Source organism: Oncorhynchus clarkii, chromosome 20 (genome assembly GCF_045791955.1).
Source record: "Oncorhynchus clarkii lewisi isolate Uvic-CL-2024 chromosome 20, UVic_Ocla_1.0, whole genome shotgun sequence".
Lineage (NCBI taxonomy): Eukaryota > Metazoa > Chordata > Actinopteri > Salmoniformes > Salmonidae > Oncorhynchus > Oncorhynchus clarkii.
The window spans coordinates 14,241,662-14,258,655 of record NC_092166.1 but is presented as its reverse complement, the minus strand read 5'-3'; the positions used below and the strand labels follow the sequence as shown (position 1 = coordinate 14,258,655).

Here is a 16,994-nt window from a genome sequence, read left to right as displayed (position 1 = left end):
TGCAGTGCCTTAGACTGCTGTGCCACTCAGGATACCTTTTTATTTTCCAGCAGCATACCACTCTGCATCCCACTGCTGGCTTGCTTTTGAAGCTGAGCAGGGTTGGTTCTGGTTGGTTCCTAGATGGGAGACCAGATCCTGCTGAAAGTGGTGTTGGGGGGCCAGTAGGGGGCACTCTTTCCTTTGGTCTGATTGGGGACATTGCCCTGTGTAGGGTGCTGTCTTTTGCCTGGGACGTTAAACGGGCAAAAAAAAAAAATCCTAAATTCCCAATCTGGCTCTCATACCATCACGGTCACCAAATCATCCCCAGCTTCCAATTGGCTCATTCATTCCTCCTCTCCCTTGTAACTATTCCCCAGGTAGTTGCTGTAAATGAGAATGTGTTCTCAGTCAACTTACCTGGTAAAAGAAATGTGTGTGTAAAATATTACTGTCCTCAGATGATTATTTGAACCATAGATTTGAGATTTTACAATTGGTTTGGTGCGAAAATGCTATATCCATTGTTTAGCTAAAATGGAAAGTTTGCATCTTGTTTAAAATATAAATTCATCACGTCATCAATCTAGCGTCATGCTATAGTGTTAGGTTAGAGTTAGGCATCATCCCAAATGGCACCATATTCCCTACATTTGACCAGAGCCCAGATCTCATTTTACCGAATTGCAATTTTTTTTATTATACAGTATATCTTTTTAAAAATATTGATGTCACAAATGTAGAACTTGTACAGTTATTTTGTTAAAATTTGACTGTGAAAAACTTGCATTGCTACTTTTTTCTCTGAGAGTGAGGCGGAGGTATCTCGTCTTGCAACTAAATGTAATTGTTTGTCTCTTTGAAATGAAACCATCTAGTTTTTGATTTTATTTCTTTCACCTTTTTTTAACCAGGTAGGCCAGTTGAGAACAAGTTCTCATTTACAACTGCGACCTGGCCAAGATAAAGAAAAGCAGTGCGACACAAACGAGTGATAGGTTTCAAACAAATAAGCGTATAATATATCCTGTGTGTGTGCTCATGTCATTCTGTGTGATTATTTAGTTAGTTCGGAAATAAATAATTTAGCCAATTTGTGTATCGCTGTCATCATGTAGACTGGGGTTCGTGCAGATTTATAGAATATTACGACATTCAGAATGAGACTGATATGAGGTAAAATACTGTACATCTTATAAGAGTTTAATTCGGGAGTTAGTTACTTGTTCAATAAGTTTTCCTGTGGTGCCCCAAGTTACCGAGTTAATTGTTACACGATTAATTTAATCACATAATCAATTCAACATAGTTAACTAAGTTGCTAAGATAACAGTCATTGCATTAATGATATTCATGTCACAACACATCCCAACACAACACTTATTTATCCAGGATTACAGTATATCCTGCTGAATGCTAAATGAGACAAGACACCATTCAGTGACCGTTACAGAAGAGGAATATGTGTATGTGTATACACTGAGTCTATAAAACATTATGCTTGTGAGTGTGTGCCATTCAGAAGGTTAATGGGCAACACAAAATATTTAAGTGCATTTTAGCAGATGCTCTTATCCAGAGCAATTAGGGTTAAGTGCCATGCTCAAAGGAATATCAACATGTTTTTTTTACCTAGGCAGCTCAGGGATTCAAACCAGCAACCTTTCACGGTTACTGACCCAATGCTCTTAACTGCTAGACTACCTGCCTTTGAACAGGGCATGATAGTAGGTGCTAGGCCAGGGGCACCGGTTTGTGTCAAAAACTGCAAGGCTGCTGGGTTTTTCATGCTAAACAGTTTCCTGTGTGTATCAAAAAAGGCCCACCACCCCAAAGGACATACTGCCAACTTGACAAAACTGTGTGAAGCATTGGAGTCAACATGGGCCAGCATCCCTGTGGAACACTTTCGACACCTTGTAGAGTCCATGCCCCGACGAATTGAGGCTGTTCTGAGGACAAAAGGGTAGGTCTATTTAAAAAAAAAAATAATCCAATCTGTAAGTGGTTGGATTTATAGCAACCGTAGGTGAGATAGTTGTTCCAGTTTACATGGTGTAGGTAGTCTTCATGTACTGTATTTTCTTCCCTACTCTGACAAGTATTCTTAATGGAAGGTGTGAGTGATGTAAAAGTGCTGTATATCTTCCTGCAAATAGGCTTCCAACAGGGAATTGATTTCACATTGTAAACCACGATAATGTGACACATTAAGAAATATTCAAATAAGGCTTTACACCCTTATAACTCAAAGGAGGTCAACTGAAAGCGAAATGTACTCTTCTGTAGTTGATTGTTTATTTAAAACAAGACAGAAAAGTGTAAAATGACAAGGGAGTTGATTAAAAACGACACTGACAAGAGTAAAATGGTAATTGGAGTTCAAGTTAATTTGACAAGTCATCTGACAAGCTAGCTAACTAGCTGTTTAGCTGGCTAGCACAAGCACAAACACCAGCTAGCTAGCACATTATCTTGTCAACTGTTAATGAGTAGCAAGCCAGCTACAAGTGATGCCAAATAACAAGTCTTATACACTGTCTCATATAGTGAGACATGCAGAATGCAATTGGCGCCATGCTAAAAACCAACAACAAACTTCTGGGGTGATTTTCTCTGAACAGCTCATAAGGGTGACAGACCTCCATTGAAACTAGCTATACATTGTTTTGAAGCTAAGCATTTCCTCTTTCCAGCAGTGTATACAAATCTAAATGTGTTTTGGGGTCAATGTGACTGATTATGAGAGAGCAAGTCACATATGTTCAGATATATGCACCATGTCATTGCTCTCTCTCTCTGCGTTGTTTTATTCTTGCTAGTTGGTGGGGAGCTGGATGTCATTGGCTGGAACTTAAATTGCTAGGGGGCTGGCCCACGTGGGGGGAAACGTAGGGAAAATGCCACAGCAGAGCTAGCAGAAAACAGTGGCTTTCAAACTAGGGATTACGTGGCTAATTGAGGTAAAACAGTAACTCTGCTCATAGATCAAATAAAATAAAATACAATTTTATTTGTCACATACACATGGTTAGCAGATGTTAATGAGAGTGTAGCGAAATGCTTGTGCTTCTAGTTCCGACAATGCTGTAATAACCAACGAGTAATCTAACCTAACAATTCCACAACAACTACTTTATACACATAGATTATGCATGTATGAACTCCACATTGACACATCCAGCCCAATGTACCACCAGCTCACCTGCTTTCACACTGTGATTTGAATATTAGATTATTTTTTTTATTTTTTTTGAAAGGAATATTTTCACCATATTAAAACGAGAGTTCAGTTCACGTAACAGGGTTGACCTTAAAATGAGGGACAGACATAAATGAATCACTAATCACATGACATAAATAATAATCTTCTGAAATTATTTTGACAAACCAACAGTATAACTAGGGCTTCACAATGATGGGACATTTTGGAGACTTTTTGCGGTTAAGTCGTTTCAAATCTTCCTAGAAGTCACAGAGGGTGCACTGAAGAACATTCTCCATATGGTCTATATTAAAGGCCACTCTATTGAATATAACAGGCTGTTAAAGTTCAATATTGAATTCGTCTGGTGGAATTATGCTTTACTTTTTTCATGCCTTTTTCAGTAGTACATCTCAGAAAAAATGGTCTTCTCTCACTCCATCCAACTCTAAGCAGGTAACATAATGGAGTAATGGGGAGTTCATGGGGAGAATCTCAGTTGAATTTGCTCGACTCCTATCGCCTCTCTCCAACGTCCTCTCCTCGCCTGCTTTTGAAAAAGGTCAAAGATAATCCAGAAGTGGAGATGAGGAGAGGAAAGGAGGGAAATTAACTCATATGAAATGAGACTCCTTTTCCACTCAGAAAAGGGGGGGTAGATCCCAAAATAAATGTGTAAAGTGATTAAAGAAAAAATGAAAATACTTGTGCAAGACATTTTATAGATGAAAGGATAAGTAGTGTAATGTTTTTTAAATGTGTGCATGCTTTCTCCTTTGAGAAAACAACAGCTGATTCAAAGCGGGTGTGGCAGATATTAAAACATTTACACACGCTGCCAGGATACTCTTGTGCATCCTCTGTTAAAGTAGGTCATCGATGATGGGCGCAAACTCCTTTGTTCGCCTACTAACGAATTGACACTCTCCTCGATCACTTACTGCTTTTCATGTCACACAGGAGAGAGGAGACTCTTTGCTGTTTGACCTCCAGGTCCCCTATTGATTTTGTTAGTCATTCTCACTCAGATATCATATTAACAAGGCATAAGTAATTACAACATGTGTAGAATTGCAGGAAATTAGCTTTAAAACTGTAAACATTTCTCTCCACCCCAAGGCAAAATAGGTCATTGCTGTAAATGAGCTTTTATTTATTTTTTTGCCCCATGGCATAATTAGTAGAATTGCAGAAAACTTGCTTTAGAGGTCCAATGCAGCTCTTTTTATCTAACTATAATTTCTGGGTAACAATTACAGTTGAAGTCGGAGGTTTATATACACTTAGGTTGGAGTTTGTCAACCACTCCACTAATTTCTTGTTAAAAACCTATAGTTTGGGCAAGTCGGGGAGAACATCTACTTTGTGCATGACACAAGTAATATTTCCAACAATTGTTTACAGACAGATTATTTCACTTATAATTCACTTTATCACAATTCCAGTGGTCAGAAGTTTACATACACTAAGTTGACTGTACCTTTAAACAGCTTGGACAATTCTAGAAAATGATGTCATGGCTTTAGAAGCTTCTGATAGGTTATTTAACATCATTTGAGTCAATTGGAGGTGTATCTGTGGATGTATTTCAAGGCCAACCTTCAAACGCAGTGTCTCTTTGCTTGACATCATGGGTAAATCAAAAGAAATCAGCCAAGACCTCAGAAAACAAATTGTAGACCTCCACAAGTCTGGTTCATCCTTGGGAGCAAGTTTCAAACGCCTGAAGGTACCACGTTCATCTGTACAAACAATAGTACGCAAGTATAAACACCGTGGGACCACGCAGCCGTTATACCGCTCAGGAAGGAGATGGTTCTGTCTCCTAGAGATGAATGCACTTTGGTGCGAAAAGTTAAAATCAATCCCAGAACAACAGCAAAGGACCTTGTGAAGATGTTGGAGGAAACAGGTACAAAGGTATCTGTATCCACAGTAAAACGAGTCCTATATCGACATAACCTGAAAGGCCGCTCAGCAAGGAAGACGCCATTGCTCCAAAACTGCCATTAAAAAAACAGACTATGGTTTGCAACTGCACATGGGGACAAATATGGTACTTTTTGGTACCAAATATCCTCTGGTCTGATGAAACAACAATAGAACTGTTTGGCCATAATGACCATCATTATGTTTGGAGGAAAAATGGGGAGGCTTGCAAGCCGAAGAACACCATCCCAACCGTGAAGCACGGGGGTGGCAGCATCATGTTGCTTTGCTGCAGGAGAGACTGGTGCACTTCACAATATAGATGGCATCATGAGGAAAGAAAATTATGTGGATATATTGAAGCAACATCTCAAGACATCAGAAGTTAAAGATTGGTCGCAAATGGGTCTTCCAAATGGACAATGACCCCAAGCATACTTCCAAAGTTCTGGCAAAATGGCTTAAGGACAACAAAGTCAAGGTATTGGAGTGGCTATCACAAAGCCCTGACCTCAATCCCATAGAAAATTTGTGGCCAGAACTGAAAAAGCGTGTGCGAGCAAGGAGGGCTACAAACCTGACTCAGTTACACCAGCTCTGTCAGGAGGAATGGGCCAAAATTCACCCAACTTATTGTGGGAAGCTTGTGGAAGGCTACCTGAAACGTTAGACCCAAGTTAAACAATTTAAAGGCAATGCTACCAAATACTAATTGAGTGTATGTAAACTTCTGACCCACTGGGAATGTGATGAAAGAAATAAAAGCTGAAATAAATCATTCTCTCTACTATAATTCTGACATTTCACATTCTTAAAATAAAATGGTGATCCTAACTGACCTAAAACAGGGAATTTTTACTATGATTAAATGTCAGGAATTGTGAAAAACAGAGTTTAAATGTATTTGGCTGAGGTGTATGTAAACTTCCGACTTCAACTGTAAGTACCTTACTGAGATTGTTTTCAATAAAAATTGACATAAAGAAATAAAAAATAATAATAAATAAATCGCTTTTTCTTAGCAAAGAGCAATTTCTCAAGCAAGTATTTTGATAAGACTGTCTGAGAGTGGTCTGACTAGGGAAGGGAAAACTTCACAATTTTACAGTAATATTCCACCTAAAACACAGAAAAATCACATTTTTGCATGCACTGGGCCTTTAAAACAGTAACATTTTCACTACACCCCATGATAAAATGAGTAGAACTGCAGCAAACCTTCTGTAAAACTGCACATTTTTTCTTTCTGCTCCATGGCAAAATGTATTGAATTGCAGGAAACTTGCTTTAAAACTGCAACATTTTCTCTACGCCCTATGACAAAATCTGTAACATTGCAGGAAATTAACTTTACTGCGAGGTGGGGGGCCCCCCAACCATATTAAGCATTTATGCACTTAGAAACACCACACACACACAAATAGAAATGGTGGACAGACGCGTTTTCTCATTCTCTACCCACAGGTGGCGATGTCACTCCTTTTATGGTTTGTATTGGATGTATGAGTTCAAGACTGTCAACAGGAAGCCAGTCTTGTACACTACTTTATATCGAAGTTATGGTAATAATTTAGCAGATCAGGTTTATTATGACCAACTCTCTCTCTCTCTCTCTCACACACACAGTTTTGATAAAACTTGCTTCTCTTGAGAATGGACGTAATATCTCATGAACAGTGAAAGTGTACAAATATGAGGCAAAATATTCAGGTGGTCAGCAGACAGAAACAGTTGAATCCAAACATTTTTCAATGCCAGTTAAAGATAATATAGGCCTAGTTATCACGTTTCACGTTGGATTTATTAACTACAAAAGGGTAAGACATGTTTTTAATTCTGGTGTCCTCTGCTCACACAAGCTTGTTAGCTTGCTAGCTTAAAGGACATTCAAAGTTCCTCAATAGAAGCTGCTCCTTCAAGGTATAATTCTCTGGACCTAATTCAGTTAATTATTTCATAACAAGATGCCCAGCACTTCAAGTCTGCTCCTCAACCCTCTCTCTCTCTCTCCCTACCAGCAACATTTCTGTCATAAGCTACACTTGTCTGTCCATCATGCATATAAAGCAACTATCTTGCCTGCTCTATCCACACTGATTGGTGAAGTAATGTAATGAGCTAAACGTAAAAAACAGTTTATCACAGGTTTAAAAAGGAACAATGAAAAACGATACTTTCTTGGGGTTCGAACTGGTTCAGAAGTGTATTTTGTTGATTGGAACAGTGGAACCGAAATAAAAAATTGTGGTTCTGTTCAGAAATAAACGATTGGAAAGTAATTTTGGTTCCAACCACTGGAAGGAAGTCTATGACCTAGAGGGTCGAGAAAGCGAGATTGTGGTTTGTTTACATCCATTTGGGTGTTTGTGGGCTTTCATTCTGCACATGGCCGAAACTACATATGAGTACACCGAGGTCCGGGCCTCTGACATTTTTTTCTAATTAGAAATAAAATAATAATACTAAAAAAATATATTTTGTACACAAGAAAGAAAATCAATTACGTGTCAACATCTAAAATTTGCTTCCAGCGTTGATCATAGCTCATAAAGATTATAGTTTAGATAAGACTGTTCTATTTGCACCTGCCTATTCGCGAACAAGTGGAATCATGAACAGTGGTTTGTTCATTATGTTCGCCTGCTCCACATGATTTGCCTTTTTAGTAGCACATTCACCACTCTCTCAAAAGGCTAACCCCGCCCTCTCGTGGCACAGACGAGGGCCTGAGACATAAAATGAAATACCACAGCTCGGCTCTGCTTACATTGTGTTTGCGAGATGTCAGACAAAAGGTCATTTTAAAACCGCCCTTTGACTCCTGCCGTGTCTACAGATATCCTCCAAACAAACAAAAAACGACTCTTGGAGAATGAGTGCAACTGGTAAATAGTTGCTTATATATTGAACAAAAATATATATGCAACATGCAACAATTTAAGAGTTACAGTTCATATAACGAAAACGTAATAAATTCATTAAGCCCTAATCTATGGATTTCACATGACTGGGAATACAGACATTCATCTGTTGGTCACAGATACCTTAAAAAAAAGGTAGAGGCGTGGATCAGAAAACCAGTCAGTATCTGGTGTGACCACCATTTGCCTCATGGATTAGCATAGAATTGATCAGGCTGTTGATTGTGGCCTGTGGAATGTTGTCCCACTCCTCTTCAATGGCTATGCAAAGTTGCTGGATGTTGGCGGGAACTGTAAACACGCTGTCATGCACGTCGATGAATGGCACGACAATGGGCCTCAGGATCTCGTCATGGTAACTCTGTGCATTCAAATTGCTGTCGATAAAATGCAATTATGATGGTTGTCCGTAGCTTATGCATGCCCAACCATAACCCCACTGCCACCATGGGGCACTTTGTTCACAACGTTGACATAAGCAAACGGTTGTACGTACTGCCAAATTCTCTAAAAACGATGATGCAGGCGGCTTATGGTAGAGAAAGTAACATTCAGTTCTTTGGCAACAACTCTGGTGGACATTCCTACAGTCAGCATGTCAATTCCAAGCTCCCTCAAAATTTGTTGTGTGATGAAACTGCACATTTTACAGTGGCCTTTTATTGTCCCCCAGCACAAGGTGCACCTGTGTAATGACCATGCTGTTTAATCAGCTTCTTCATATGCCACACCTGTCAGGTGGATGGATTATCTTGGCAAAGGAGAAATGCTCACTAAGATGGATGTAAACAAGTTTGTGCACAAAATTTGAGAGAAATACACTTTTTGTACAAATGGAACATTTCGGGGTTATTTTATTTCAGCTCATGAAACAGCTCATGGGACCAATGTTGCGTTTTGTTCAGTGTAGATATGTCAGTCAGTGAGTGGATAGCTGCCGGCAGAAACTTATATTGCAGTAACTTTGAAGGGCTCTGCCTCTGGCTAGTATTAGGCTGCTTTGTCAGCTAGAAGGATGAAGTAAGAATCTAACGTTAAACGTTGCATACCTCAGCAGGAGCAAAAAATAAGCTGCTAAGTTCTCATTATAACTTTGCTTCAGAGAGTAGGCTACTAAGACAGACAGTGATGTGGCGCTCAGTAGTGAGGCTGGCAAGCTGCAATGCATGCAGGAGGAAGCAGAGGAAACATAGAGAGAGGAAGCAAGCGAGAGCTTAGTACAGTGGTTCCCAAACTTGGGCCGGGGCACATGTGGTCCCCTGAGAAAATCTGTACTAATCTTATCAAACAAGTTAGGAACTTTAAAAAATAAGATATGTTTTAAAATGAACATCTCCACATGGCCTATCTTCCTTATAGGCCTCGGCATACATTACAATGCAAACAATACAGCTCTAAAAATGTCATCCGTTTTTGTTTAGTCATTGACGTGTCAGCACAAATATTTTCTCAGAGCGAATCATTTCTGATATTTCACCCCTTTCTGGGGTATAACATTACAATTGTATAGCTAATAGGTTATGTGTTTGCAGATCGACTGCGGTTAATGAATCTAAAGCAACCAAGGGGATAACTGCTGGGGTAATTTTTGCATGTCTTTGCTCTTCTTCAAATAGAATTTTAACATATTTTAATTGTATAGAAATGCAGTAAATGAGTTTCAACTTTGAAAACATTTTCTGAATGCATCGAACGTTCGTTCTCTGCGTGCGCATCCACACACCTCCTTGGAAAAGTGTACTGTGGACAGGAGCCACACACACACTAACATCCACACACCTCCTTGGAAAAGTGTACTGTGGACGGGAGCCACACACACACTAACATCCACACACCTCCTTGGAAAAGTGTACTGTGGACGGGAGCCACACACACACTAACATCCACACACCTCCTTGGAAAAGTGTACTGTGGACGGGAGCCACACACACACTAACATCCACACACCTCCTTGGAAAAGTGTTTTGCGGACGGGAGCCACACACACACTAACAAGTATTTCCTGTATGTGTTTTTTTCCACAGTGAAAGTGGAAAAGGTCAACAGCACAGGCAGTGATGGTGCACAAATATAAATCAACATAATCAGTTGGTCAGTAGCCAGAAACAGTTGAGTCTAAACCTGACATGAGATGGATGAGTAGATGTGATGACTAATATAACCGGTTTGTTACTTAAGTCACAAAGTCCCATCTATCTTTTCTTGCACACTCTCTGTCTTTATGCGGATGTTGTATTTTTACACAAATTAAGTTTAGATACTCCTCAAAAACCGGGCAACACTGGCAAGAGAAGAAACCTTGAGAGGAAACAGAGTGCAGTGTAGTTAATTAAAGACAACACCTTGAAGAGATCATTTACTCAAAATACAAATGGTTAGGAAAGTGAGCTTGGGGTTTGTTTACTCCCATTTGGGTCATCGTGTGCTCTCATTCTAAATGCAACATGAACCAATAATACAATGAGAGGAATCTAACTGGGTCAAATAATACCTAAGTGAAAAAGTAGGTACCATGTGAAAGTCTTTGTCTCAACAAGCACAGTGAAGTAAAAACTGTCCCAGTTACCATTTATTTGGCATGTATCAGTTTCTCTTTTCTGCCTACAATTTCCTGAAAGTCACGTGACTTCTTGTAAATCCCCATGTCTAACTTCTGTATTTGTGTTGAGTGTCGAACTTTACCACATAAATATGCAGGGACATGTGAGGACTTTGAATCAACGTGGAAAACTGACTGGATTTGTAAAAGTCATCAACATAAGTGCATTTCGTCTTTTTTTTCACCCAACTTTTACGCTAAATCCAATGGCATGGTGACATTTGTTGTTGATTTCACGTTGAATTCACTATTAGTTGACAACTCAACCAAATGTAAATCAAAACTAGACATTGAAAGGACATCTGTGCCCAGTTGGTAATAATGCATCATTGCCATTGTACAATTGCTGAATCTTTTGAACAATTGCCAGAGAAAGCACCACAAATGATTTTCTCAGATACTTACAGCTGTTTAACATATAGAATTGACACCGATAAATATCAAGTGTTCATTGACTGTATTAATAAGTACTATTTCCTGTTTTGTTTGTAATGCGATGCTCTCTTGTCCTCTGATTAGCACGCTTGTATCATGGAACTGTTTACATGTTCTGGAATGTTTTTAAACAGGCAGATTGTTAACACTGGTCTAATTTACAGTATTCATCTCTCATTCTCATCCTCCAGTGACAGTGGTTTTTCCAGTCAGTCACCCATTAAGGTTTAGGTGTTAATCCCATTGAATTTTGTTCCTTAGTGGCAACCTTACTTTAAGACATGACCATTCCAGTACATTTACTGAGTGCATTTTCAAGAGGATGAAAAAAACAGCATTAACAATGCTGGGCTGATGATGCAGGACATTTTGTTCCAAAGCTCTGACTTGGTAAGAGGGAACAATTTGACCATAGTTGAAATACATAGTTTAAAATGAGGATTGCATTAGGACAAATAAAGCATCACTGAATAGTTTGTCACAGTTTTTATTGCATTAAAAAGCTAAGCCAGAATATAAGATAATGAAATGCTAAATATATTTATAGGAGCAATGTGAGTATGACCCTATTATAACCTTCTAAATGTACATTACTTAACTGAATATTGTTAGTAGTTTAGCCTCATTATCTGCTTCATCACATTTCATAGGCGCTGCACAAATCATTGATAAGCTAAGTTGATAAGCTACAGAGCAGCACCCCTGGATGGAGAGCAGTTTTGGGGTTTAAGTCCCATGCTCAAGGGCACAACGGCAGGAGGGAGTACCTGGAATCATAGACCAACAGTTCCCACAGTTCTGTTTTTATACCCTGTCCGTGGATTGAATCAGCAACCTTCCACCTCTCTAAAGCCTAATTTTGCAGCTTCTGCGCCGTCCGTTAGGTTCGTTTAAACAGAATTATGCATCGAAAGTTCGCTTCTGTCGGCACATCTCTGCTTCCGCATCTGCACACCTCCTTTTTCCAGCATGACATTTGCTTACAAATGATATGTGAAGCTTCTATGTATGTAGTGTAGGACATTATGAAGGCATTATGATGGCGTCATGAAGGCTTTAATAGATATATGTGGTTTAAAGTGTGACTATGTAGCTTCAAAGTATACATAAAACATAAAACTTCAAAGTATACATACTGAATATTTTCCAGTGTGCATGTTACAAAATCTGGTGGAATATCTAAGCTATTCCTACGTTTGCGTCTGTCTAAAATATCAGAATCTGATATGATGGAACGCTGAGAAGAGTCTATGATGTTGTTTTTCACACTCAATGTCGGATCTGCACCCTCTGTACTTATGAAGATCTCAGTTTCAGAGCTAAAATGTAAAGGCTCCGTTATGCTTCTCCGACGTTTGCGTTTGTACAGAATCTTTGTCGCCTGCCCAGAGTCAGAAAAATCTTCTGCCTCAAGTTCCACTCCAAAGGACATTTTTAAGTCACGCGCAAAATCAATATTACAAATCTTTTTGAATTTAACCATATATATCTCAAATATTCTGACACAGGTAGTACTGGGTTTCAGTGTCACCAGTAGCAATCTTTTTTAACTGACCTGACAGGTTATTAACATAGTCACACTTTAATTCCAGGATGATGAAAGAAAGAGAGAGAGAAACAGAGAGATAGGGACAGAGGGAGGGAGAAAGCGGAGTGGTTGGCGTTATCCATCCGGGAGCCTCCAGCAGCGGTAACAGGAGGGCAGCGATGGCACATAAGTCCTCAGGGGGTCCGTGTGTTCTACATCCACTATCTTGGCCCCTGCTTTAGCCCTGGCCCCAGCCCTGCAATGTGAAGAAAGGTTCTCAGATCAAAAATATGTTTACTCTCTTAAGCAATCAATAATTAGATTTGCATGGTATTTGGTATTTATAGATGATGAATTTGCTGATGATAACGATAATGAATATAAAGGTAATGATAAGGATTGACATAACAATCTTGACAATAGTGTCTTCAGAAAGCATTCATACCCCTTGACTTATTCCACATTTTGTTGTGTTACAGCTTAATACTTTGTAGAAGCACCCATGTCAGCGAATACCGCTGTGAGTCTTTCTGGGTAAATCTCAAATGATTTGTGAAGCTTTGCACAACTGGATTGTACAAGCTGTCAAGTTAGTTGTTGATCATTGCTCGACAGGCATTTTCTAGTCTTGCCATAGATTTTTAAGACTACTTAAGTCAAAACTAACTAGGCCACTGAGGAACATTCAATGTCGTCTTAGTAAGCAACTCCTTTTCATTGTGTATTAATTTGAAAACAATTTGAATTCCACTTTGACATAAAATCAAATCTATTTTAAATTCAGCCTGTAACACAACAAAATGTGGGAAAAAGTAATGGGGTATGAAAACAGCCCTTGACTTTTCCACATGTTTTTGTGTTACAGCCTGAATGCACTGTTTGCAACAGAATGAAGCCTTGAAAAATGAATAACATTATTGATAGTCTTCCTGACAAAAGAGACCAGACAGCGTTCATTGACAGTTAAAGTAGAGAAACATGTATATATTTACCCATTGGGAGGCCGAGGACCACACGTCCAGAAATGTATTGTTTTCATTGTGTTTTAATACATGTTGCCGATAGGAGTAGGTCTGATGACATGCTGTTGAAAGGGAAATAATAATGATTGAACCAGCTATGTAAGACTGCATGAAAGTATGAAGGCATCATGAAGACTTTATTAGATTTGTTGTATCTCCAAAGTATACTTAAAGCATATATATTTTCTAATATACATGTCACAGCTTCACTCAAAAACGTGGTGGAATTTTTTATCTATTCGAACGTTTGAGTCTCCAAAATATCAGAATCTGATTGTAACGTCTGCTTCCGACTCACACACTCAAACACGTAGATCCCCTGAACACAGCTCACTTTCCAGCCCACTTTTCAGCTCACACTCTCAAACCCCTAGATCCCCTGAACGCAGCTCACTCTCCAGATCCCAATCACCTGAATTCTAATCACCTGTTCACACAACTGTATATCATTATCACACCCTATTTAGTTCAGTTCTTTGCCCCCCATCACTGTGAGATATTGTTTGTTTTGTGACATACGTCTTTCAGAGCTCTGTCTTTCCTCTGAGTTACTCCTCCCATGTATGATCATTTTTGCCTGCTTCACTAATGACGCCTTTTTGCCTATTCCCTACCTGTACTTTTTCCTGTTATCTACCTATTTGCCTGATCTCCCGGATTACGTTACTAGCCTTTTCCCTGCCTTTGGACCCATGTGTATGAACTTCTGCCTGTCCCTGGACCCAGCTATCTGCCTCCTCCTGTGGTTCTTTTCAATAAACACCTGCTGCGCCCTGCGTTTGAAACCAGCTCTCTGTCTCCCCTTGTGTGCATTACACTGACAGGACAGTGCTGAGAAGTCATTGTTTTTTACTCTTAATGGAGCATTACTAGAGCATTTTGTATACATTATTTGTATTCAGGAAAGCAGTGAGTTGCTGCACAACAGTTTTTTCACTCTTGATGCTTTATAATCTGCATCATGTATACCTGGTATATACTTGGTATGTACTCGGTGTTCTCACTTGCAGAGCAACATTTGCGTTTGTAATTAATCTTTGTCACCTGCTCAGAGTCAGAAAAGGGTTCTGCATCAAGTTTCACCCCATTAGCCATATTTAGGCCTATGTCACACATACGTTGTTAGTGTGATATAAACAATGCAATTATAAAATGTATATTATGCAGTGTAATAAAATGCAGTCCTGATATAATGAAATTAATAATTTACCTGAAGGTGGTCAAATCACAGGATTAGCTTTGGGCTAGTGCTCTTTGAATGAAAAATTGTTTGAATGTTGGACTCAAACAAGAAACTTCTATAGAAACCTGTTTCCTGGCTGTAGGCCTGTGTTCATGATTGGTCTCTGAAAGAACCTGACTGTACGTGTGTGTTTATGATTGGCCTGACTGGGACTTCCCTGATTTTGGTATTAAAAAAAACTTTGCCACAATTTCCTATGTCAAAAAAAAGAAAGATTTACTGTGTTCTATGAAATGAAACCAAAAGAAAGTGACTTTTTCTCTGTGGTTGTTCAATGCTGCAAGCACTATTGAATGATTTCTGATTGCGTAGGGACGCAAATCTCCAGGAAATATCCCAGTTGCAATATTAGCTGTTGGAATGTCTATTACTCTAGTGGCTAATATATCGTCTCAGTATTTCACCAATGTTTGCATTCTCATATGAATCAAGGCCTTTTTTCCCCATAGTTGGTAATCAAGTTAGCAGTACTGAAGACTGAGTACTGAAGTAATTAACTGGAGCTGCAAATGCATGGGAGTCGACCAATGTATCAAAACATTATATGAAATAAGTACTATGCATTTACAGTGCATTCGGAAAGTACTCAGACCCCTTGACCTTTTCCACATTTTCTTATGTTACAGCCCTGTTCTAAAACAGATTTATTTTTATTTTTTTACCTCATTAATCTACACACAATACCCCATCAAATTCAGACCCTTCGCTATGAGACTGGAAATTGAGCTCAGATGCATTCTGTTTCCATTGATCATCCTTGAGATGTTTCTTTAACTTGATTGTAGTCCACCTGTGGTAAATTCAATTGACTAGACATGATTTGGAAAGGCACATACCTGTATATATAAGGTCCCACAGTTGACAGTGCATGTCAGAGCAAAAACCAAGCTATGAGGTCGAAGGAATTGTCCGTAGAGCTCCGAGACAGGATTGTGTCCAAACGTGTCCAAACAATTTAATTTACCCCAGGTGGACTCCAATATAAAACGAGTTTTGTCATTATGGGGTATTGTGTGTAGATTGATGAGGATTTTTTTTCTTCATTTAATCCATTTTAGAAAAAGGCTGTAAAGTATCAAAATGTGGAAAAGGGGAAGGGGTCTGAATAGTTTCAGAATTCACTGTATATCCTGCGTGTTGTTCACCGTGTGTTATTAAATGAGAAAAGACTGCAGTCAGGGACTGTTACAGTCGAGGAATACGTGTAATATTACCCATGGGGTGACCGAGGATCAGTTCTCCAGAGGAGTAATGTTGTCATTGTGTTAGTAGACTAAATGTCACTGACAGGAGATTATCCACTGGGCACAGACTTCAGTTCAATGTCTAGTTTTGATTTGCATTTGGTTGAGTTGTCAACTAACCATGAATTTAACATGAAATCAACAACAATTATCAATCAAGTTAAAATTTGTGTCCATAGGTTGATGACTTTTTGCAAATCCAAATAAGTTTTCCACGTTTATTTAACGTCATCACATTGATTGTTTGGGGTTAAAAGTACGTGGAAACATCATCGATTCACCCTGTTTTTTCCAAGTGGGAAATGTGATAATTCTCTCATGTCACGACTCCTACCGAAGGTGGCTCCCCTTCCTGTTCGGGTGGAGCTCGGCGGTCGTCGTCACCGGCCTACTAGCTGCCACTGATCCTTTTTCCCCCCTTGTCTGTTTATTAGTTGCACCTGTGTTTAGTTAGGTTAATTGGTTGGGCTTTATTTACCAGCCGGCCCGCCTGCTGGTTGTGCGGGATTGTTTTCAGTGTACATTTGTACACGCCTGTAAGTCAAGGTTGTCCGTGTGTGTGGTTTTTGCTTTGCTTTGCTGTGCTGTTTAGTTCCCCGTGTTTGGGGCATTTGTTTGGGTTGGCGTTGTTTTCACCGGTGTGGTGTATTAAAAGTATCGCTACCCATAACTCTCTGCTTGCTGCGCCTGACTTCTTCCTCCGCTACACCCCGGGCGTTACATATGTATGTTTATAACTTTTCTATATTAGCTACCTTTACTCTGCTCTGCTGGTTCTATTGCTACAGCTACTTATGATAATTATTACAACAACCACAACAACAAAAACTATTCTTTAAAATAATAATTTTTCAACAAATTAATAACAATGAAACATTAGTAAGCA

General features: G+C 39.2%; 1 long non-coding RNA gene across 1 annotated transcript; it reads right to left on the bottom strand.

Annotated features, from left to right (window-relative positions):
• Positions 1-11,542: 11,542 nt before the first annotated feature.
• Positions 11,543-14,993, bottom strand: LOC139375966 (uncharacterized). The gene is made up of 3 exons (XR_011627866.1): positions 14,832-14,993; positions 13,592-13,683; positions 11,543-12,855 (listed from the first exon to the last, which is right to left on the bottom strand). It is a non-coding gene; the product is annotated as an uncharacterized lncRNA (long non-coding RNA).
• Positions 14,994-16,994: the final 2,001 nt, after the last annotated feature.